The 25,357-nt window shown below is 49.4% G+C and overlaps 1 long non-coding RNA gene across 1 annotated transcript; it reads left to right on the top strand.

Moving 5' to 3' along the window:
* Nucleotides 1–3,250: 3,250 nt before the first annotated feature.
* Nucleotides 3,251–23,587, top strand: LOC149470491 (uncharacterized). The gene is made up of 3 exons (XR_016308570.1): nt 3,251–3,371; nt 3,556–4,998; nt 22,881–23,587. It is a non-coding gene; the product is annotated as an uncharacterized LOC149470491 (long non-coding RNA).
* Nucleotides 23,588–25,357: the final 1,770 nt, after the last annotated feature.

Raw genomic sequence — 25,357 nt, 5'->3', positions numbered from 1 at the left:
GGGGTGTGTACTGTCCTGTCCTGGTATTTGGGGGTGTTTGTCCTGTCCTGGTATTTGGGGGTGTTTGTCCTGTCCTGGTATTTGGGGGTGTTTGTACTCTCCTGGTATTTGGGGGTGTTTGTACTGTCCTGGTATTTGGGGGTGTTTGTACAGTCCTGGTATTTGGGGGTGTTTGTACTATCCTGGTATTTGGGGGTGTTTGTACTGTCCTGGTATTTGGGGGTGTTTGTACTGTCCTGGTATTTGGGAGTGTTTGTACTGTCCTGGTATTTGGGGGTGTTTGTACTGTCCTGGTATTTGGGGGTGTTTGTACTGTCCTGGTATTTGGGGGTGTTTGTACTGTCCTGGTATTTGGGAGTGTTTGTACTGTCCTGGTATTTGGGGGTGTCCTGTCCTGGTATTTGGGGGTGTTTGTACCGTCCTGGTATTTGGGGGTGTTTGTTCTATCCTGGTATTTGGGGGTGTTTGTACTATCCTGGTATCGGGGGGGTTGTCTTGTCCTGGTATTTGGGGGTGTTTGTACTATCCTGGTATTTGGTGGTGTTTATACTGCTCTGGTATTTGGGGGTGTTTGTCCTGTCCTGGTATTTGGGGGTGTTTGTCCTGTCCTGGTATTTGGGGGTGTTTGTACTGCTCTGGTATTTGGGGGTGTTTGTCCTGTCCTGGTATTTGGGGGTGTTTGTCCTGTCCTGGTATTTGGGGGTGTTTGTCCTGTCCTGGTATTTGGGGGTGTTTGTCCTTTCCTTGTATTTGGGGGGGTTCTCCTGTCCTGGTATTTGGGGGTGTCCTGTCCTGGTATTTGGGGGTGTCCTGGTATTTGGGGGTGTCCTGTCCTGGTATTTGGGGGTGTCCTGGTATTTGGGGGTGTATTGTCCTGGTATTTGGGGATGTCCTGGTATTTGGGGGTGTCCTGGTATTGGGGGTGTCCTGGTATTTGGGGGTGTCCTGGTATTCGGGGGTGTCCTGTCCTGGTATTTGGGGGTGCCCTGGTATTGGGGGTGTCCCGTCCTGGTATTTGGGGGTGTCCTGGTATTTGGGGTTGTCTTGTCCTGGTATTTTGGGGTGTCCTGGTATTTGGGGGTGTCCTGTCCTGGTATTGGGGGTGTCCTGGTATTGGGGGTGTCCTGGTATTTGGGTGTGTCCTGTCCTGGTATTTGGGGATGTCCTGGTATTTGGGGGTGTCCTGTCCTGGTATTTGGGGATGTCCTGGTATTGGGGTTGTCCCGTCCTGGTATTTGGGGGTGTCCTGGTATTTGGGGGTGTCCTGTCCTGGTATTTGGGGTTGTCCTGGTATTTGGGGGTGTCCTGTCCTGGTATTTGGGGGTGTCCTGGTATTTGGGGGTGTTCTGTCCTGGTATTTGGGGGTGTCCTGGTATTTGGGGGTGTCCTATCCTGGTATTGGGGGTGTCCTGGTATTGGGGGTGTCCTGGTATTGGGGGTGTCCTGGTATTTGGGGGTGTCCTGGTATTGGGGGGTGTCCTGGTATTGGGGGTGTCCTGGTATTTGGGGGTGTCCTGGTATTGGGGGGTGTCCTGGTATTGGGGGTGTCCTGGTATTTGGGGGTGTCCTGGTATTGAGGGTGTCCTGGTATTGGGGGTGTCCTGGTATTGGGGGTGTCCTGGTATTGGGGGTGTCCTGTCCTGGTATAGGGGGTGTCCTGGTATTTGGGGGTGTCCTGGTATTGGGGGTGTCCTGGTATTTGGGGGTGTCCTGTCCTGGTATTGGGGGTGTCCTGGTATTGGGGGTGTCCTGGTATCTTAGCCCCCCAGAAATGTGCTGTGCAGTGAGAAGTACAAGCTGTGTACACCCCATGATCTCCCCATAGTCTGCAGACGATATAACGGTCACACACAGCAATCAATATCCACTTATTGGGGTCCTTTTCCCATAAACATGGAGCGGGAGACATTTTGGTGAAATTTATAACTAACTTTGAGGTTACTTTATATATTTTATAGCCAAAAGTACAACAAATTTTTTTTCTTCAAAATTTTTGGTCTTTTTTTTTTGTTTATGGCGTGAAAAATAAAAAGCGCACAGGTGATGACATCCCACCGACAGAAAGCTCTATTTGTGTGAAGAAAGGACGGATATTTAGTTTGGGTGCAGCGTTGCACGACCGCACAATTGTCAGTTACATAAAAAGGCGTGGCCATGAAGGGGTGTACATCCTGCGTAGGGGGAGGGGATAAGGACACAAATTGGCGCTTTATTCTCATGGAGATCACATGGTTATTACTAGGAGGAGACGGAAACATTTGCTGGGTATTGGAGCTTTTGTGAGATTAATGGATTGGATGGCGACTGATTTGTATGGAGACATAATATAGAGCGGGAGGAATCCATGGTGTATTGTCACATGTATGAATGCAGGATTGGGGTACTATCCGTGTATTAGGGGGACCAATGACACCTTGGCTAGTATTGTAGATGAATCTGGGGGCGTCGGGGGCAATCTTCTTATGTTTATGGCCCTTTAGGGCAGATGTGATTTCTATGTATTTTATGGGAGATTTTCTCTGTATATTGGGAGTTTCCATCTTGTTGTATCATGAATGTAGTATGGAAGATGAGTCCTATGTACTAGGAATGGTCATTGGAAGGACAGAATAGGAGCGACATGATTGGCTGGCCAACCCCGTGACAGTATAGACTAGTGGGTGACATTGATTGAGATCTGCCCGCTGTGTGTATACAATCACCCGGCTAATGTCTAATATCAGGGGACAAAATGTGCCAGCATTCATATCAGACTAAGGGAAAATGGCCACCGGAGGAGGGACAGGCGGGCTACAACAAAATGGAGGAGGTAGATCTAATCCACTGCAATGTGATAACTGTATGAATATTGTATTAGACTAAGGGAAAATGGCCACCGGAGGAAGGACAGGCGGGCTACAACAAAATGGAGGGAGATCTAATCCACTGTAATGAGATAACTGTACGAATATTGTATTAGACTAAGGGAAAATGGCCGCCGGAGGAAGGACAGGCGGGCTACAACAAAATGGAGGGAGATCCAATCCACTGTAATGTGATAACTATGCATACATTGACAATAGAAGTTTACGAGCCGCCATTGTCTTTTGTTTTTCAGTTTTTTTTCCCCCTGTTTTATGCTATTCAGCTATTTTTGGACCAGCACCATCTAGTGTCTGCTCTCCATACTGCAGCCTCTGTATAAATCTGTCTGGAGTCACTTCCTGTCTGTGTCACTTCCTGTCCAGTGTCACTTCCTGTCCCGGGAACACTTTCCTCCTTTCAGCCATTTTAGATCGGCTTCCACACGATCCTGTGATTGTCGGTCTCCATCCTGAACACACGGCCACCATAGGGCCAGCATGGGATCTTCTCCATGTCAGAGCACACGGGTAAGTCAGGTGGATCTCCTATTCCTGGTCCCGGCTCCTGTCCCTGCTATAGACAGATCAATATTCTGGTGTCTCTTGTTACTAAATGTAGATTGCCCCGCCCTGTGTCATTATACAAGGAGGGGGGATTGTCCCGAGTGTATATTTGTTCAAATCAACTAGTCTACCTCCTGGTTTACTTCAGGACTGGTGTCGTCTAGTCTTGTATGGTCGGCTGTGGTGTCTGTGGTCGGTGTTCGGAGGGGGAAGCAGGAGTCTAACGGAAGTACTCAAGCACAGTCTGGGTCGGTTCCGTTACATTGTTGGCAAGGTTGTGCTTCCTGGCTGTGAACACGTCCAAACCACTACCGGGATTCAAGATCAGGAAGGTAGACGTCGGTCACCACAGTGGAGATGTGGACCTGGCATCAGAGTTCCCGGGGTTGCTGCAGATCGTTCTTGCAGAATATCCCAGGACTGTGTCTGCAGATGAGTACCTGGAGCTCAGGCAGCGGATTCAGGTGGTGCTTTAGAGTGGAACCCTCCAGGTTGCTGGTATGTACAAGGGCAAATGCTATCCAACCACAGGGGAACGGGCCAGGGACCATAGGAAGTTACGGATGCCATTCCTGGGAGAGCGACCCCAGGAGCAATGGGTGACTGAATTGGACAGGATGGTCCAGCAGAAGATAGAGCTGGACAACCGATATCGGTCTCTGTAATGGCATGAAAAGCAGAAATATTTAGGAGTGACAACAGAATGCTCTCCAGAGGGATAGGACTTTGGTGGTCCTGGATTGCTGTGGGAGAGCCTTACAAATCATTTTGTGTTTGGCAATGAAGGAGAACCTACCCTTGAGGACCTGCAAGAAGACAGAGAGGCTATGTTCGGTCTCACAGGGGTCTCACAGGGGTCTCAGAGCTTGAACCAGATCTGGAATACCTACTGATGAAAGAACAGGATCTGGAAAGGGCATACAGGCAACTGCTAAAACATGTTCAGCAGCATGCCCAAGAATCGGCAGTGGAAATTCCAGAGATTGCCGTCCCCAAACCTGAAGTGCTGACAAAAGGGCAGAGCTCTGCTAGCTTCTGCCCAGCACTGGTAACATCTTCTGGGTTCCACGGACAGGAGATGGCAAATGCCTATTCCCAGATACCAGTTCCAGAGACTGGGGATCTGATTGACTTTTCTGCGGAGGAGGAACCAGCCATCGCGCCTCCAGCAGAAGAGCTGTCATCAGGACATGGCGTGGTTGACCTCTGCCCACAACAATCAGCACCGCAGGAGCTACAGGAAGAGGATGCAATTGGCACCTCACAACTGCATGAGCTGATGTCCATGGATGGGACTTTGGTCTCCACTGACACAACCCCAGAAAAGGGTCTGGCACTGGGACAGGAGGATGTCAGCCTTACATTGCGAACACTGGGGGATGTCCATCAAGTCAGAGTGGATGAGAATACAGTCACCACCTGGATACCCCAGGGATGCTGGGCAGTCGGCCCAGATCCCCCACAGCATGATGGAGTCGGCCCAGCCACCCTGTCTTCTCTCCAGTGGCTGAGAGGACTTCAGGGAGAAGGACCAGTCCGTACTTCTCCCCAGCGGCGGGTATGTTCTACGAGAGAGGCAGAGGTTGGCTGAGTGAGTATTGCTATGTTTGGGACAATTTGTTTGGGGTACTGTGTGGGTGCCAGCATTGGGGGACTGGAAGTACAGACTAACTTCAGAGTCAACCTGTTTGGGGTCCCCTGCCAAAAGGGGAGATATGTGATGGGAGTCACTTTGGGTGGGGGGCCCATGGAACCCAGCTTACTTTGGAGAGGTGGGGAGACCCCTGTCTCAGCTCCCCATAGCCCTCTTATGTGTAAGTCACCCTGTGCCTGTTAGAGGTGCAGGGTGAGATGTCCTGATATTGTGTAGACATGTCTAGGGGGGGTGGGAGGTTGTTCATTGTTTAATGCCGTGTGGTTGCATCTCATTGTTCTATTGTTTGTCTGGCTTGGGAGCAAACTATTATGGGATGTATGTGTTTGTGTGTATTGGTTGGTGGGGGGGGGGTCTTCAGCGGCCCTCCCTCCTGATGGGACGGTCTGCTGGTGTGAAGTTTGAATACCTTTTGTGTCTCCTGTTAATAAATGTAGATTCAATACTGTATATATAATCCTCCTGCGCTCAATGGAGTCCCTGAAATACTAAGCGGCTAGCACTCAAACTGGTACCCAACAGTCAAAAGATCAATATCATGTGATAGGTTAGTGCAGCGCTACAAACATAAGAGCATCATAAAAAACATATAATAATAGACACAATATGAATGGCACACATCTCATAGTGCAATAAGGTGACCATGTGATGATAAAACAGAATAGATGTGAACATATGTGGCCCAAGCCCCACTCAGTAATGTGAGAAGTGAGTACTATATAGGTATGATAAGTGAGTACACAAAGTACATCACACGATATGATGGCGCTCAGCTGAAGACAGAACACAATGTAGGTGAGAACACAGTAAGCTTCAAGTGGAGTCACATCGCTGTATAAACGTTCATTAGGCTATAAGGTGGTGCTCAAGCTCAAAGCAGTAGAAAATGCAATAAAGGTGATCACACGATAAATGTCAAGTGATGGTGAGTGACTCTCCTCCTGTGGCTACATTGCCCCCTCACCTCCACTCAGCAGCCCAAAGGGCCTGTACGGCTTTAAGATCACTCAGGATCTTGATCCAAAATTGCAGAAATCACCAGCAAGTCTCCCATGGACATCTCATCCGGTAAGGTAAGTAATCCGGGTACACTGGCTCCTGGTCTCAGCAGGATAAACCTCTCAACCGGGTGATAAAAGCACAGGAAGAATCTCTCAGAGCATATAAAGCCATACAATAGGTGCTTTTATTAAAAAAGTAAAGTTGTAAACTCACATGCTGTATAAGAAGCCACCATTCCATAGGGATGTATGGGTGTACTGCATGGGTTTCCTATTCACATTCAAGGTAGGCTAAGATGGCGGCCGTACCGGAAGCACGTCACCGTGGACCGGATGCTGCGTCACCACGTATCTATGCGTTGCGTCACCGTCATGTGACTTCGTCAGGATCGTGACGACCATCACTTGAAGTTTATCATGTGATCACCTTTATTGCATTTTCTTTGTGTACTCACTTATCATCCCTATATAGTACTCACTTCTCACATTACTGAGTGGGGCTTGGGCCACATATGTTCACATCTATTCTGTTTTATCATCACATGGTCACCTTATTGCACTATGAGATGTGTGCCATTCATATTGTGTCTATTATTATATGTTTTTTATTATGCTCTTATGTTTGTAGCGCTACACTAACCTATCACATAATAAATGTAGATTGCCCCGCCCAGGGTCATTATGCAGGGAGGGGGGATTGTCCCCTGAGTGTATATATCTGTGTTCAAATCAAGTAGTCTACCTCCTGGTTTACTTCAGGACTGGTGTCTAGTCTTGTATGGTCGGCTGTGGTGTCTGTGGTCGGTGTTCGGACGGGGAAGTGGTATTCTAACAGAAGTACTCAAGCACAGTCTAGGTCGGTTCCATTACAGCTGTGTATGGGGGAGGGGCAAGAAGCTAAGGAAGATATATATGGGGGATGGGTGAGAAGCTAGGGAAGGGTGAGAAGTTAGGGAGGGATGTGTATGGGAGAGGGGTGAGAAGCTCAGAAGGGGTGTATGGGGGAGGGGGTGAGAAGCTGGGAAGGGATATATATATATATATATAGGGGAGGGGTGAGAAGCTGGGAGGGATGTGTATGAGAGAGGTTTGAGAAGCTGGGGGGGATGTGTATAGGGGAGGGGTGAGAAGCTGAGGAGGGATGGGGGAGGGGTGAGAAGCTGAGGAGGGATGTGTATGGGGGAGGGGTGAGAAGCTTAGGAGGGTTGTGTATGGGGGAGGGGTGAGAAGCTGAGGAGGGTTGTGTATGGGGGAGGGGTGAGAAGCTGAGGAGGGTTGTGTATGGGGGAGGGGTGAGAAGCTGAGGAGGGTTGTGTATGGGGGAGGGGTGAGAAGCTGGGGAGGGATGTGTATGGGGGAGGGGTGAGAATCTCCCTACATCTCCCCCTCATTGCTGTCATCTCCCTGCTACTGCTCTCATCACCTCCCCAAAATGCCTCTTCCACTCCTCATTTTCCTCTCCTCCGTTCCCAAAATCCATTCACTATATCCCTCTGCTCCTCCCAAACATTTGTATATTGTGTCCTCACTGCTTCCTTCTCTCCTCTACGGCACCTACCACCTCCTCCTATTACTCCACTCTCCCACTGACCCCAACACCTCCACTAGTAGTTTCTCACGCTCCTGCACATCCCGCTCCCATGCCACCTTTCTCACCCTTCTCCTCCTAATCGCGGGGGACATCTCCCCAATCCTGGCCCTCCACCACCTCCCTCACCCGCACAACACCCTCCCGCCTCCACGTCCTGCCCCAACCCCCACAACTTAGTATCTGTCCCCCTGCTCCCTAAAATCTCCCCCCCGTTTTCATGTGCACTCCTGAACGCCCAATCGGTGTACAACAAGCTCACCGCCATCCACAACCTCTTTGTTTCCCGCTTCCTCAACCTCCTAGTGATCACGGAAACCTGGATCCAGCCCACTGATTCTACCTCCCCTGCTGCACTCTCCTACGGAGGTCTCACCTGGACCCACTCACCCAGGCCTAACGGTCGTAAAGGTGGTGGGGTTGGTCTGCTCCTGTCACCGCAGAGCACCTTCCGAGTCCTCCCAAACCCCCCCTCCCTATCCTTCTCCTCCTTCGAGGCCCACTGCGTCTGACTATTCTCCCCAACCCCCCTGAAGATTTCTGTGATATACCGGCCTCCTGGATCCATACCCCGCTTCCTGGATGACTTTTCCTCCTGGCTACCCTTCTTCCTCTCCTCTGAGCTACCCACCATCATCCTTGGGGATTTCAACATCCCTGTCAACCTCGACAACCCTGCCACATCCCATCTCCTCCACTTAACCTCCTCCTTTGCACTTGCACAGTGCATACAATCCACCACCCACTCCAACGGTAATATCCTTGATCTCGTCTTCTCCAACCGCTGCGCTCCCCACAACCTCACTAACACCCCCTTCCCTCTCTCTGACCTCAACCTGATCACCTTCCTATCTCCTCGTCCTCCAACGCCTACCCCTCCAAATGTCACACTACTACCAGCCGTAACCTCCGCAACCTTAACCCTGCCCCCCTCCACTCTGCAGCTGATCAACTCCACGACAGCATCCTCCCCCTGTCCTGCCACGACTTGGCTATGACTGCCTACAACAACGCGCTGTCAACAGCCCTTGACTCACTAGCGCCTTTAACCACACGCAACGTCAGACCCCGACTGCTCCAGCCCTGGCAGACTGATCACACCAAAACCCTCAAACGACACAGTCGTGCCCTGGAGCGACTATGGAGCAAAACCAAATCCCAACAAGCCTTCACCTGCTACAAATCTGCCTTCCACACCTACACCTCCTCCCTCCACGCAGCCAAACAAGCCTTCTTCCTGACCCTCATCAAAGCCTTCTCCTCCAATCCTCGCCGACTCTTCTCCACCTTCAACTCTCTACTCTCGCCACCCCCACCTCCACCCAGCACCTCACTCACCGCCCTTGAGATTGCCAATCACTTCAAAAACAAGATTGACACAATTCGCAAGGACATCGCCGCAACTCACACGCCCTCTCATCCTGTCCCCTCTCACACAGCTATCCCCTCATCACTCCTCTCCCTCGACATAACCCACAGGGACTTCGTCGCTGCTCAAACTCCCTCCAACCCCCTTCCCCCTCACACAGCTACCCCCTCATCCCCACTCTCTCTCTCGACATAACCCACAGGGACTTTGTCGCTGCTCAAACTCCCTCCAACCCCGTTCCCTCTCCCATGGCCCCACCACTGCTCTGACCCCCACTTCCACCCCACTCTACATTCCTCATACTGAAGCCCCCCTAACACTCTGCACCTTTGACCTTATTACCATCGAGGAAGCCTCCAAGATCCTCTCTGATGCCCGCCTCACCACCTGCCCCCTCGACCCTATCCCCTCACAACTCCTACGACCTCCCTCCCCCTCCATCCTACGCTTCCTCGCCACCATCTTTAATCTCTCCCTCTCCTCCGGCACTTTCCCCTCCCCTCTGAAACACACACATCACCCCCATACTTAAAAAGCCCTCACTGGACCCCAATGACCCGAACAACCTCAGACCTATCTCCCTGCTCCCATTTACATCTAAACTCCTCGAGCGCCTAGTCTACACCCGCCTATGCTCTCACCTCAACGACAACAACCTCCTCGATCCCCTACAGTCCGTCTTCCGTCCCCTACACTCCACCAAAACTGCCTTACTCAAACTCTCCAACGACCTGCTAACCGCCAAAGCTAATGGCCACTATTCAGTGCTCCTACTCCTTGACCTCTCTGCGGCCTTCGACACAGTCGACCACCCCCTCCTCCTCAAAAAACTACACTCCCTCGGCCTCAGAGATTCTGCTCTCTCCTGGCTCTCATCCTACCTGTCACAACGCTCTTTCAGCGTTTCCTATAATGCTACCACCTCCCCCTCACTCCCCCTCTCTGTTGGGGTCCCTCAAGGCTCTGTCCTCAGGCTCCTTCTCTTCTCCATCTACACCTCCTCCCTTGGCCAACTCATAAACTCTCACGGCTTCAACTACCACCTCTATGCCGACGACACGCAAATCTATCTCTCAACCCCCCACCTCACCCCCTCGGTCTCCGCCTGAATCACAAGCCTACTGAGCGACATATCAGACTGGAAGTCGCTCCACTTCCTTAAACCGAACCTCTCCAAAACCGAGTTTCTTGTCTTCCCCCCCAGCCCGGACACCACCCCCCATTGACTTCTCCGTCACATCCAACAACGCCACCATCAAACCCGCCCCGCAGGCCAGAGTACTTGGTGTCATTCTGGACTCCAACCTATCCTTCCAGCCCCAAGTCCAATCTTTAACAAACTCGTGCAGACTCCACCTCCGCAACATCGCCAAAATCCGCACGTTCCTAACCCCAGAAACCACTAAACAGCTCATCCACTCCCTCATCATATCACGACTCGACTACTGCAACTCCCTCCTCACTGGCCTGCCTCACCACAGGCTATCCCCTCTTCAGTCGATCCTGAATACGGCTGCCAGACTCATCAACCTTACCACCCGCTCCATCTCCGCCACCCCCCTCTGCCAATCCCTCCACTGGCCTCCACCCCCCTCTGCCAATCCCTCCACTGGCTTCCGATTGCACAACGGATCAAATTCAAAATCCTAACACTGACGTACAAAGCTGTCCACCATACTGCCCCGAACTACATTACTGACCTAATATCCAAGTATCGCCCATCACGCACACTCCGCTCCTCACAAGACCTCCTTCTCTCTAGTTCCCTGGTCTCCTCCTCCCATGCCCGCCTCCAGGACTTCTCCAGGGTGTCACCCATCTTCTGGAACTCCCTGCCGCAACCCATCAGATTATCACCTACTCTCCTCTCCTTTAGGCGCACCCTGAAAACCCATCTCTTCAGGGAAGCCTACCCCACCCCATGCTAACCTGCTGACCTCCTCCACTCTTCCTACTACTCCATCCCCCACAGCTATCTCCTCCTGTGAGACCATCCCCTCCCCCTCCTAGATTGTAAGCTCGAAAGAGCAGGGCCCTCGATCCCCTCATGTTTTGCATTGTATTGGTATTGTTCTGTCACATGTTCTGTCCCCCTTTGTAATGTACAGCGCTGAGCAAACCATTGGCGTTTTATAAATACTGTATAATAATAATCTGGGGAGGGATGTGTATATGGGAGGGGTGAGAAGCAGGGGAGGGGCGAGAAGCTGAGGAGGGATGTGTATGGGGGAGGGGCGAGAAGCTGAGGAGGGATGTGTATGGGGGAGGGGCGAGAAGCTGAGGAGGGATGTGTATAGGGGAGGGGCGAGAAGCTGAGGAGGGATGTGTATGGGGGAGGGGCGAGAAGCTGAGGAGGGATGTGTATGGGGGAGGGGCGAGAAACTGAGGAGGGATGTGTATGGGGGGGGGGGGCGAGAAGCTGGGGAGGGATGTTTATGGGGGGAGGGGTGAGAAGCTGAGGAGGGATGTGTATGGGGGAGGGGTGAGAAGCTGGGGAGGGATGTGTATGGGGGAGGGGCGAGAAGCTGAGGAGGGATGTGTATGGGGGAGGGGTGAGAAGCTGAGGAGGGATGTGTATGGGGGAGGGGCGAGAAGCTGAGGAGGGATGTGTATGGGGAGGGGCGAGAAGCTGAGGAGGGATGTCTATGGGGGAGGGGCGAGAAGCTGAGGAGGGATGTGTATGGGGGAGGGGTGAGAAGCTGAGAAGGGATGTGTATGGGGGAGAGGTGAGAAGCTGAGGAGGGATGTGTATGGGGGAGGGGTGAGAAGCTGAGGAGGGATGTGTATGGGGGAGGGGCGAGAAGCTGAGGAGGGATGTGTGAGGGGGAGGGGCGAGAAGCTGGGGAGGGATGTGTATGGGGGAGGGGTGAGAAGCTGAGGAGGGATGTGTATGGGGGAGGGGTGAGAAGCTGAGGAGGGATGTGTATGGGGGAGGGGTGAGAAGCTGAGGGATGTGTATGGGGGAGGGGTGAGAAGCTGAGGAGGGATGTGTATGGGGGAGGGGTGAGAAGCTGGGGAGGGATGTGTATGGGGGAGGGGTGAGAAGCTGGGGAGGGATGTGTATGGTATCTATACTCCCACTGTGAGAGTACCAGAAATGATACTATAGAGTATATAACATGTTTCACTCCCTACATTCACTCCCCCCTTGATACTATAGCACTGTTATCTCTTGCTGAAGTTAAAGTAGAGCTCCACCCAAAAGGGGAAGTGCTGCTTTAACTAGTTGATGACCGCAGGTAGCCAAATGACGTCTGCACTGTGGCTGGCCAGTCCTGGGAGGCCGTCCTATGATGTCCTCCCAGAACGCGCTCTCCTGCGTGCCCCCCGTGATCTCCGTGATTGCCGTGTCCTATGACACGCTGGTCATCAGGAAATGCAATTGCCGGGTCTTGACTGCACTTTCCTCACCCTGTCAGAGCATGAGGAAAGTACTGCTGGCAGTTGTCAGAGGAGGGATCGGCATCGATCATTGATGATCAGTGCCTTGAGGATCGGTGCCCAGCAGAGCCACCTACCAGTGCCGCCCACAAGTGCCCAGCAGTGTCACCCACCTTTGCCCAGCAGTGCCTCCAGTCAGTGCCCAGCAGTGCTGCCTATGAGTGCCGACTATCAGTACCCATCATCAGTGCTGCCTATCAGTGCCAGCTCATCAGTGTCACCTATCAGTGCCGCCTATCAGTGCCGCCTCATCAACGCACATCAGTGAAGTAGAACAATTACCTGTTTGCTAAATTTTAAAATAGAAACAAACTTTTTTTTTTTAAATTTTTTGAAAAATGTATTAATGAATCTTAATGTATGAAGATATTATTTGTAGTACAAATTACAACCTGTATGTTACCTCTAAGGGTTGTACCCCTTCTGACTTACTGTCAAGACTCTAGAAGTAGCTCTATAGGTCCACAGTTTGGGGTTCCCTAGGGCGCGGGATCTAAGCTCCAGTCTGCTTGTTCACCAGAGCCCCTGATGGTGGGGATGGACTTGGAGCAGGCTGAGACCAGGTCGCGGCCCCCAGGTATGTCCAGGAGACCGCTAGTGTCACATACTTTAGTAGTGAGCCTGACGTGAAGAGGCAGAGCAGACCAGAGCAGGATGCGGATGGATCCGTGCGGCAGGTAGCGGAGTCAGGCGGGCCAGGTTTTGTATCCAAGAAGGCAGAGAAGACCAGAGAAATAGGCAGAAGGATAGTCGGGTCACAGGCCAGGTTCAGCAACAGGAGGTCAGAATGATCAGGAGCAGCCAGAAGAATATCCAGAGACAAGCCAGGGGTCATGGCAGGAGAAGGTCAATGGTAGTCAGGAGCAGGCTAGGTTCGGCAACAGGAAACAACTCAGAGTCAGGAATCACAGGCAAAGGAATGAGACCATACGGCAATTTGGATCCTGCAGTGGCCAGTTTAAATAGCCCTCCCTGCGCCGAAAGGCGTGCCTAGGTCCTAGTGCCTGCCCGGTGCTGTCATTGGTGACAGGTGCGCCTGGGTCTTAGTGCCCGCCTGCCTGTATGTCTTATCGGGATGCTGCGCATGCACATATTCATGCGATCTTCCCTGACATTGCCCCCCCCTTATGGGCAGCCTCTGGATGCCCAATTGGCTCCTCTTTTGCGGGTGACTGCGAAAAAATTCCTGAACTAGGTCTGTGGCATGAACATTCTGAGCTGGTTCCCATGAGTTTTCCTCCGGACCATACCCCTTCCACTTAATAAGGTACTGTGTCTGACCCCTCCTTTTTCTACAGTCCACAACAGCCTTGACCTCAAATTCCTCTTCCCTGTCCACGTCTATGGACTCGGCGCGCCTTGACCTATGACTAGGAAATGGATCGGGTACGGCAGGTTTCAACAGTGACACGTGGAAAACTGGGTGTACTCTAATGGACTCCGGAAGTGCCAATTCATATGTGACTTTAATTCTGTGTCTTATCAAGAATGGGCCCACAAACCTTGGTGCCAACTTCCTCGAAGGGCACGCCATCTTCAGATTAGTTGTAGCCAGCCAGACCTGGTCTCCCAGATGCAGAATCAGTTCTTCCCTTCTCTTTCTGTTGAAGACCCTCTTGTTGTCTTCCTGGGCTTTTGCGACCGCCTCTTGTAACAATTTATTGTTAGAGACAAAGAAATTTAGTATATTCTGAGCAGCAGGAACGGAAGTTTCTGGGACCAGGTCAGGTAAAAAGGTAGGGTGGAACCCATAGTTAGCAAAAAATGGTGATTGTTTAGTGGCAGAATGGCTAACATTGTTATATGTGAACTCTGCCAGAGGTAAGATTGCCACCCAGTAGTCTTGGAGGAAGGATGTGTAACATCTGATGTATTGTTCCAGGGTCTGATTGGTTCGTTCGGTTTGCCCGTTTGTTTGTTTGTGGGTGGTAGGCAGAGGAAAAGGATAACTTGATTTCCAGGGTTTCGCATAGCGCTTTCCAAAATCTCGAAGTAAATTGTACCCTTCGGTCCGAGACAATGTTCACAGGAACTCCATGGAGTCTTACGATTTCTTTAATGAAAATCCGAGCAGTCTCAGAAGCAGAGGGTGTATTCCTTAGTGGCAAAAATTGGGCCATTTTTGATAACCGGTCCACAACCACAAAAATAACAGTATGTCCTTGGGAAGGCGGAAGTGCCACTATAAAGTCCATGGATATCATTTTCCAAGGCCTATCAGGCACAGGTAGAGGTTTAAGTAAACGCCAGGCCTTGTTTCGAGTGGTCTTGTTCCGATTGCAGATGGCACAGGTCCTTACATATGTTTTGCAATCCTTAGCCATATTCGGCCACCAGAACGAGCGTTGGGCCAATTCCAATGTCTTGGAAACCCCGAAGTGACCTGCTTAACGGGTGATCATGGCAGTAACCCAGAACAAGAATTTGTGCCTCTTCGGGTACCAAAATTTGCTCCCCTTTCCATAAAAGCCCTTCCCTGTTCTGTACAGTGATTCCAGGTGGACTAGAGGCTCCTACTGAGGCCTGCTGCAATTGACACAGAAGTTCAGACTTTTTATTTTTATATTAACAATTTTTATTGGTTTTCATGAAATACAAACAGTATATTTCAAAAGGATAAGAAAAGAAAATAAACATAACAGAAAGATACATCGATGGCAAAATTAAATAGTGTCAGGACCAGCGGAGTCATAAATATCAATGTAAAGGATATCAGGGCCTTGCAATGTGGGCCGGCATAGAAGAGGTGAAAGTATCCCACGGGAGCCAAATCATCTCAAATACAGCAAACGAACAACTATGTAGTGCAGTCAAATATTCCATCTGTCTTACATCAGCAATGAGTTTGTACAAAATCGACATTGAAGGAGGATTAGAGGATAACCAACACACAGGAATGCTTCTCCTGGCCGCGGTCAGCCCATGGACAGCGAGTTTCCTGGATACTTTAGGTAATCCTGGGAATGGTAGACCCAGTAAAAAATGTAATGGATCAAGTGGGAGAGAGACATGCAGCAATGAATTCAGCAAGGAGAGAACATCCTGCCAGAAAGGAGTAATGGAGCTGCATGTCCAAAAAATATGATAGAGAGAACCAAGGTCTCTACTACAGCGCCAGCAATCAGGAGAAGCACTCGGATTATAAGCATGCAGAACCTCAGGTGTTTTATACCATAACATCATAATCTTGTAAATATTTTCCTTAAAAACTACACAGACAGAAGATCTAGATGCATTTTCCCAAATTTTCTTCCATGTTAATAAATCAATATCGCATTGTGTGAATTGAGACCACCTACGCATGTAAAGGTGAGTATCATTGGATAAGGAGGGGGCTTCCATAAGAAGTTTATAAGTATTAGAGATTATACCCCTATGGTGGGGACCCTGCATACATAAACTTTCAAAGGGAGTAGGCTTCCCCAGAGTCAATGAAGGAGAGAAAGTGGAAAAAAAGTGGCGTATTTGAAGATAAATATATAGGTGTTGAGAAGGTAAAAGGGCTTTTTTCTGGAGGACTGGGAATGAGTGTAACTTACGAGACACCGGGTGTACCAAGTGACGCAATTGAAAAAGGTTAGCTACAACCCAATGCGACATCCGGGACATGGCCATATTGTCTGGGAGATTAGGGTTATAGAGGACATTTGTCAGTGGGGAGCAATCAGAGGCCAGTGTAAATTTAGCCCTACATTTCCGCCAAACAGTCAGAGAAAAATACATAGGTCCCAGAAATAAATGGCGAAAGGAGGAGACATCCACTGCTGAGGTCGACCAAAGGAGAGAGCATGGATGAGCTGGGGACAATTGCAAAGATTCGATCTCAGTCCATGTGTTGGGAGGATGATGGGAAGACCATGACATGAGAAAACGAAGATGAGTTGCGTAGTAATATGTTATAATATCCGGGGCCCCCAAGCCCCCCCTAGATCGTGGGGAAAGCAAAACAGAACGTGCAATCCTGTGCCGCCTGTTGTGCCAAATAAAATGCAGGAAAGATTTCTGAAGAGAGTGAAGTTTGGACAAGGGAACGGGGAGGGTCGCAAACAGGTACAAAAGTTTAGGCAACACTGTCATTTTTAATACGTTAATGCATCCTAGGAAAGAGATGGGCAAGGCATCCCATCGTTTCAGAGAGCGAGAAATTGCTATAAATAGTGGAGGGAAATTGGCCTGGTATATGGATTGGTAAGAGGAAGTAAGATTAGTACCTAAATATTTTAAAGAATGGGTACACCACCGGTAGGGAAAGGCTTCCTGAAGCAAGGATAATGTGACAGGTGGGACGTGAATTGGGAGTGCCTCAGTTTTAGACGTATTAATTTTGTAACCTGAAATAGCCCCAAATTGTTTCAAGATCTGATGCAAAATCGGTAAAGAAGTATAGGGACTCGTGAGTGTGAGGAGGATGTCGTCTGCAAACAGCGATAATTTGTACTCATGGGTATGGGAATGTATCCCGCGAATATCCAGATTCGACCTAATGGCTGTGGCCAGTGGCTCCAGGCAAAGAATAAACAGCAGAGGGGAGAGTGGACAACCCTGACGTGTGCCATTTGACATCTGAAAACGGAGTGAAAGAAAAGATGCTAATCTGACCTGCGAAAATGGGGAAGAATAAAGGGCCTTCAAGGCTGCTACAAATGGACCCCGGAAACCAAACCTCTCCAAAACCATAAACATGTAGGGCCAACTTAACCGGTCAAAAGCTTTTTGAGCGTCCAAGCTCAGTAACACAGCAGGGGTGGAGGATCGATTAACCAGATTAACCAGATCAATAGATCTCCTGGTGTTATCCGCAGCATGTCTGGAAGGCACAAAGCCCACTTGGTCCCTATGTATGAGTTTGGAAATAATTCCGGACAGTCGGTTGGCTAAAATTTTTGTGAAAATCTTGTAATCGGAATTAAGTAGGGCAATCGGACGGTAGTTGTCTACGATAGAGGGATCTTTATCGGGTTTTGGGATAACCGAGATATAGGCTCGTGAAAATTCAGTCTGGGGTGTGACCCCCTTAAAAAGATTTCTGTAAAGAGAAAGGAGATGGGGAGCCAGGATACCAATAAAGGATTTATAATAGGTGTAGGGTAAACCATCCGGACCCGGGGCCTTACGAGAAGGGAGATGTTTTAATTGTATCAAGTAATTCCTCTATCGTAATGTCGGCATTAAGAATGGCAATGTCTGAGGGTGATAGTCTTGGAAATGACAAGGAATCAAAAAAATTGTCAAAGGATAACTGTGTGAGAGGCGGGTGAAGGTCTGGGATCAAACAGTTATACAGTTTCTCATAGTAGGAGCCAAAAAGGGTTGCCATGACCTGAGGATCATAGGTAGGGCTGCCGTTTGGTTGGATTAAAAGATCAGGCATCGTGGAAGGAGACTGAGCTTTAAGTCGATTGACTAACATACGATGGGGTTTGTTGGAAAATTCATAAAATTTCTGTTTAACCCACAGAAGGGATTGTGCAGCCTTACTGGAGTCGAGGGTTTTAATTCGGTCACGTAAAAATGTTACCTTCTGGAGCCCAGAAATAGACGGCTTGGCCATCAACCGTCGCTCCGCCAAAAATAGTTGATGTACAAGTGAGGCTTTAGCACGTGCCGCAGATTTCTTTAAACGAGAACCCATAGAAATACAGAGTCCCCGAAATACCGCCTTATGGGCCTCCCATAAAATAGAGGAAGAGGCTACGGAGCCAACATTGAGGGTAAAATAAGTATCAAGTCCCCGAGACAATTCATCCCTAAGATGATCTGTGGAGAGGAAGGTCTCATTAAGGCGCCAATGACATGGTTTGGGTATAGCGGGAGGAAAGAAAAGGTTTAAAGTCAGAGAGGTGTGATCAGACCAGGTCATGGGGTTAATTTCAGAAGAGACCAAGAGTGGAAGCAGTGGGACAGAGATGAAAAAATGATCTAAGTGGGAGAAGCTACGGTGAGGGGTGGAGTAGAAAGTAAATTGTTTATGGAGGGGGTGTTTAATCCGCCAGGCGTCGAAGAGACGATGCTCCCTTATCAGTCTACGAAAGGATTTTGAAGCGGAGCATTGCCGCTTCGAGGGTGTGGACTCAAAAAGAACTTTCCTGTCCTTATGGAGGGAAAAAATCAAATTAAAATCACCCCCCACAATCACATGCGAAGTGAAAAAAGAGTCTAAAGCAGCGAGTGTTTGGGAAAGAAATTGCAATTGACCCGTACTGGGGGCGTATAAATTCAACAGAACAAGGGGAGTGTTACCCAGCATACATTCCAGAATAATGAAACAACCTTTTTGGTCAACTTTGGAGGAAACAATCCGAAGGGAGCAGTGCGACCCAATCAAAATTGCCACCCCAGCCTTCCCGGGGGGATCAAAGGCCGAATAGGCTTGGGGAAAAAATCTTGAGGCAAAACGAAAGGAGCCAGCTGATTTGAAATGGGTCTCTTGAACAAAAATAATGTCTGCTCCTGAGGATCGAAATTCCCTCAAAGCCATCTACCTTTTTTGAATGGAGTTGAGGCCCTTGACATTATACGACAGAAACCTCAAAGCCATTATAAAATAACAAAAATTGAAGCAAATGTGTTAGCATAAAAAAGAAATGAAATACCATCGATGCAATAGAAAAAAAAAAACAATAAAGTAACACAGAAAGGCGTAAACATAGAAATTGACATAAGTATCCGTGAGGATATAAACTCGGGAACAACCAATTGGCCCAAGTCGTCTAGGCCTATGGCTAGACAAATTCGGGAGCAGCATGATAACCAAGACATCAGAAAAATCGTCATGCCCGGCCAGATAAAACAGAAGTGAGAAAATGCACCCAACAATGGTTCGGCCGGACAGAAAAGAGAAACCCGAAAAGAAAAAAAATTATGTAAAAAACCCAGGAAGGAAGGATCATCACCGGAAACACATCGGAAGGGCACCCCAGAGAATCATCATACAGACGGATCGATCTACTGAGGGTGATGTGGACGCTGTGGGGTACGTGTGAGTCTCTTCCGACCTCCGCGGACTGGAGTCCAGATCTTGTTGGGGGTGGCGGATGGACGAGACGGAGTTGGTGGCAGAGGGGACACATCTTCAGGCAAAGGTGGAAGTCCCAGGCGCTTTAAGAAGGAATCCGCCTCATGAAGATCACGAAGCACGACTTGGGTATTATCCCTAGTTACGACCAACCGGAAAGGAAACCCCCATTGGTAAAGGACATGATGTTGTTGAAGGTGTGTGGTGAGCGGCTTCAGGGCTCGCCTCTTGGCCAAGGTAGTCGGAGACAAATCGCAGAAGAGTTGGAGTCTGTCACCTTTAAATTCCAGAGATGATTTGTGGCGAGCAGCTGATAATAAGGCTTCTTTGCTTTGAAAAAAGTGGAAGCTAACTATGACGTCACGTGGTCTGGTGCCTTCGACAGGTTTTGGGCCCAGTGAGCGATGAGCCCTGTCCATTCGCCAATCTGTTTCCGGAACCAATGGAGCAGTTGCGCTAAAGAAGGACAGAAGGTGACGGTGCAATTGCGCATCAGCGATTGATTTGGACATACCGCGTATACGGATATTTTGGCGCCGTTCCCTGTTTTCTAAATCCTCTTGCTGGAGCTGCATTTGGGACATGGAATGCTTCAAATATGCGTTATCCTCCTCCAAAACATGAACGTATTGCACCAAATCATCAAATTTAGTCTCCAATTTATCCGTGCGGTCTCCAATCTGAGTTATTTCCCCTCTGAGATCTAATGCCAGCTTTCCAATTTTAGTGGATATGGATGCGGTAATATTGCGCAGAAAAATTTGCAGCTTGTCATCTAGCGCTGAAAGTGTGAGGGAAGGAGACGGTATGGTTTGCTGAGATATCTGGGTGGAGGGAGGATGATTTCCCGATGCAGAGTATTCTGCTGCCCCCCCAGTTATATGCTGGGGATCCCCAGTTTTATTATGGGGATCAGAGTCCTCCATCTGGGGCTGAGTCAGGGCAGAGGCAGGCATGGAAGCTGACAGGCATGAAGGTGCATTACCCTCCGTGACCACCGGGGGGCCGGGATCTCTCCCTGGGTTCCTGGGCATACTGGAGGCCGGGGATTGCGGCCTGGACAGGAACCGCCGGAGCGGCGAGGGCCGCGAATCCGGTGGCTACAGGAAGGGGGGCTTCCAGCGCCCTATCTTCCCCATACAGGTCTCTCCCTGGAGCCGGGCCGGGTGCCAAGTGGGTGTGACTCACCCTTATTAGCAGGGAAGCAGTGGCGCGTATCAGGTGAGTCCGTGCTGGCCGGGGATGAGCGGAGCTCAGCTAAAATGCAGCCGCCATCGTCCCTGGCCGCGCATGCGCCCCCGAAGTTCAGACTTTAATAGCAAGAAATTCCCTGCTGGTAGAATGGTGTCCGGTTTTGGAGATTCTTTTGGATCCTCGAACATACGTGAAAGCGCATCTGGTTTAGTGTTTTTGGATCCTGGCCTGTAGGTGATGTGAAAAATGAATCTGGAGAAAAACAGTTCTCATCTAGCCTGGCGTGGTTTGTGACGTTTAGCAGTCCTTAAATATTCTAAATTCTTGTGATCGCTATATATCAGAATTGGATGTATGGCCCCTTCCAGCAGGTATCTCCATTCCTCCAGTGCTGTCTTTATTGCCAAGAGTTCTCGGTCCCCAATGTTGTAGTTCCTTTCAGCTGAGGTAAGTTTCCTAGAGAAGAAGGCTACTGGATGCATTAGTTCCTTCAGGCCTTTCCTTCGTGAAAGAACTGCCCCTACTGCGTTTTAGGACGCATCTACTTCCAAGGTGTAAGGAAGAGAGGAGTCTGCATGGCTTAAGATGGGGGCTGCTGTGAATAATTTCTTCACTGTCTCAAAAGCCATTTGCGCCTCTGGGGTCCAATGGAAGTGGACTCCTAACTTGGTGAGGTGAGTGATAGGTGAAATGAGGCCCGAAAAGTTCTTAATGAATTTCCAGTAGAAATTTGCAAATCCGATGAACCCCTGAACTCCTTTTTTTGTCTGAGGGTACCGGCCATTCCAAAATTGCTGTGATCTTTTCGGGATCCATTGCAATTCTGGCAGTAGAGATGATCAGGCCCAGGGATGGTATGCTCTGTTGCTCAAAGTTGCATTTCTCTGCCTTAGCATATAGTCCATGCTGGCGAAGCCGTCCCAGAATGCATCTCACATGGTCTCGGTGTACCTCCAGAGATGCAGAGAAAATCAGAATGTCATCCAGGTAGATGTAATATATAAATGATGTAGCGCTGTAATAACTCATGAGTATGGTTATAAACATATCACTCTACTGACATCCAAAAGATAGCAATTGTGACATATATAAGTGATGCGTGCAATATAGAATACACTTATAAATATCCAAGTGATCATAAACAAGTGATCATATCATCATTGTCACACAGTGCTTCCCTATACAGGGTTATGCATCATCAGATAAGTGACTTATATAAACAATGGTGATAAAAAGTCCACTATATTCGGTGTCAAGTTGTGTCTCAAAAATCCACACAATGCAATGATCACACCATGTGCTGCTGTGCCAGTGCAGGTAGTGAGAAGTACTCCTATATGGCAGGCGTGCCCGCTCACTTTCCCCCTGCGACCCACAGGGGCCAAATAAGCCTCTTGGATCACCCTGGATCCTACACGATTCCTCCAGGCCAGAAATGACTCCACCACCTTCTATACTCTCTCCTCCTCCTTCCTCTATTCCTCTTTAGTCAGGCAATGGTAGGATGCTCATAAGTATGATGTTTGGGAATCCTGTGATTCACCAACCGTAGAGAAGTGCAACCATATATAAGTGTATTCTATATTGCACACATCACTTATATATGTCACAATTGCTATCTTTTGGATGTCAGTAGAGTGATATGTTTATAACCATACTCATGAGTTATTACAGCGCTACATCATTTATATATTAGATTTATTAGTTCTATCTTAAGGTGAGATTTGGATGTGAGCGGCTGTTCCTTTTACTCATCCTAGGAGACATAGAAGCGCAGGAGGATTTACATATATCATCCAGGTAGATGACAACAAAAACATCCAGGTAATCTCTGAAAATGTCATTAATGAAATGTTGGAAAGTAGCAGGCGCGTTGCATAACCCAAATGGCATGACCAGGTATTCAAAGTGGCCGAAACGGGTGCGGAAGGCCGTTTTCCATTCGTCCCCTTCCCGTATGTGGACCAGGTTTTATGTCCCTCTCAAATCCAACTTGGTGAAGATAGTGGCAGTCTTGAGTCTCTGGAATAGTTCAGGAACCAAGGGAAGGGGATACCGGTTCTTAACGGTAATCTTATTTAGTTTCCGATAATCCACGCAGGGCAGCAAGGACTTGTCCTTTTTTTCTACGAAGAATATTCCAGCTCCAGCTGGTGAAGTGGAGGGCCAAATGAACCCTTTCTGAAGATTCTCCTCGATATATTCCTTTAGAACTCCTAGTTCCCGTTCAGATAAGGAGAAGATCCGCCCAATGGAGATTTCAGACCCGGGAAGCAAATCGATCGGACAGTCATAGGATCGATCAGGAGGAAGTATATCTGCTCCCCGTTTACTGCATACATCAAGATAGTCATGGTAAGCTGGAGGAAATGTTTGAGAGAGTTCCGTATCAGAGTCCATGCACAGTAGGGTAGGTGGACCTGAGGATACCAGGGGCAAACAATGTTCCTGGCAGTAAGAAGAGGGAAATTGGATCAAGCCCGACTTCCAGTTAATTTGAGGTTCGTGTGCCCGTAGCCAAGGAAGGCCCAGTATGAGAGGAAACAGTTGGGGCGGTGATAGCATCTAGAAGTAAAAATTCCTGATGATGGTTGGGTACTGTAGTATGGATTGGTGGGGTCTCTTTGTCTACCAGTCCGGATTTAATACGGCTTCCATCAGCAAGAAAAATGTTTAACCCGTGTTCTTTTGGCAGTAATGGGATATGTTGTTGGGCGGCAAAGTTTAAATCTATGAAGCAGCTGCAGGCCCCCGAGTCAATAATTGCCGTCACCTACACAGTTCTTCCGGGATGCTGGAAGGAAATGGGAACAGCCAGGTGAGTTGAACTATTTGAACATGATGGAGGAGCAGCTGAAGAAACAAAGATGCACTTACGCATTTTAGCTGAGCAGGAATGCACATAATGGCCTGGTTCTCCACAGTATAAACAGAGGTTGTGGACCCAACATCTTTGGCATTCCTCGGTAGTTAGTGAAGGATGTATTAGCCCGAGTTGCATAGGTTCCGGGGCATCCGTATCCTCAGAATCCCGGGTTCTAGCAGGGGGATTGTGCTGGGCTGGAAACTTGGGTAGCACCCAGGTAGGCCTCAGAGCTTGGTTGGATCTTTCCAACCTGCGTTCACATAGCCGACGGTCAATCTGGATGGCTAACGCAATCAGATCTTCCAATGAACCAGGTATGCCTACCTGAGCTAGCTCGTCCTTGAGGGGTTTGGCCAGGCCCAGGTGGAACTGATGTCGTAGGGCTGCATCGTTCCAGTTTGTGTCACCACTCCATCGTCTAAAGTCTGAGACATAGTCCTCTGCTGCTTGGCGACCCTGTTGAAGCGCATGTAATGCTGCTTCAGCTGTAGTTGTCCACTGTGGATCGTCGTATAGCTGGGCCATGGCATTGAAGAATGTAGTCATGGTGTTTAGGTGTGGATGGTGACTCTTGAGCAGGCGGTGGGCCCAACCCTGAGGTTCTCCCTGCAGCAAGGAGATGATGAACCCCACCTTAACAGTCTCTGTGGAGAAAGTTTGTGCTTGCAGGTCAAAATACAGCTGACATGCGTTTCTGAATGCCCTGAATTTACTTTGATCCCCATTAAATCATTCTGGAGTAGGCACACAAGGTTAAGGTGAAGGTAACTGGACCACCGTACTAGTACGGGTTTCTAAGGAATCACTGACCGAGGGAGAAGTGGCCGGATCTGTTGGTACAGAAGTGGGTGTAGCCAAGGTTTGGATACGTTCTTCCAAATGTGCATATCCATCCTGTAAGATCTTAACAGCCTTGGTAAGTGTGGTCAAATGATGACATATCTCATCCAGGGAAGAAGGTCCTCTTCCAGGCTCAGACATGGCCGTATGGTACTGTCACGACTCTAGCGGTAGCTCTATAGATCCACAGTTTGGGGTTCCCTAGGGCGCGGGGTCTAAGCCCCAGTCTGCTTGTTCACCAGAGCCCCTGATGGTGGGGATGGACTTGGAGCAGGCTGAGACCAGGTTGTGGCCCCAAGGTATGCCCAGCTGCGGTAGAGGAGACTTCTAGTGTCACGTAATTTAGTAGTGAGCCTGATGTGAAAAGGCAGAGCAGATCAGAGCAGGATGCAGATGGATCCATGTGGCAGGTAGCGGAGTCAGGCGGGCCGGGTTTGGTGTCCCAAAAGGCAGAGCAGCAGGCAGAAGCATAGTCAGGTCACAGGCCAGGTTCAGCAACAGGAGGTCAGAATGACCAGGAGCAGGCAGAAGAATATCCAGAGACAAGCCAGGGGTCAGGGCAGGAGAAGGTCAATGGTAGTCAGGAGCAGGCTAGGTTCGGCAACAGGAAACAACTCCGAGTCAGGAATCACAGGCAAAGGAATAAGACCATACGGCAATTTGGATCCTGCAGTGGCCCGTTTAAATAGCCCGCCCGTCACCGATAGGCACGCCTGGGTCCTAGTGCCTGCCCACCGCCGTCATTGGTGACAGGTGCGCCTGGGTCCTAGTGCCCGCCTTCCTGTATGCCTTGTCAGGATCCTGCGCATGCGCAGATTCGTGCGCTGCAGCGATCTTCCCTGACACTGTTGTTGAGTCCTGCAATCACATTATGAGCTCCTTGTAAAACTATTATCTCTTTCCAATAACATCTATGAACAAGAGAAGATATGGACCCCACAATTCCTCTATATACTCCACAATTCTCCCATGTGGACACCTC

Source organism: Staurois parvus, unplaced genomic scaffold (assembly GCF_062004578.1).
Source record: "Staurois parvus isolate SC_StPar_1 unplaced genomic scaffold, SC_StPar_1.0 ptg000041l, whole genome shotgun sequence".
Classification (NCBI taxonomy): Eukaryota; Metazoa; Chordata; class Amphibia; order Anura; family Ranidae; genus Staurois; species Staurois parvus.
This window is presented reverse-complemented; position numbering and strand designations above follow the sequence as displayed.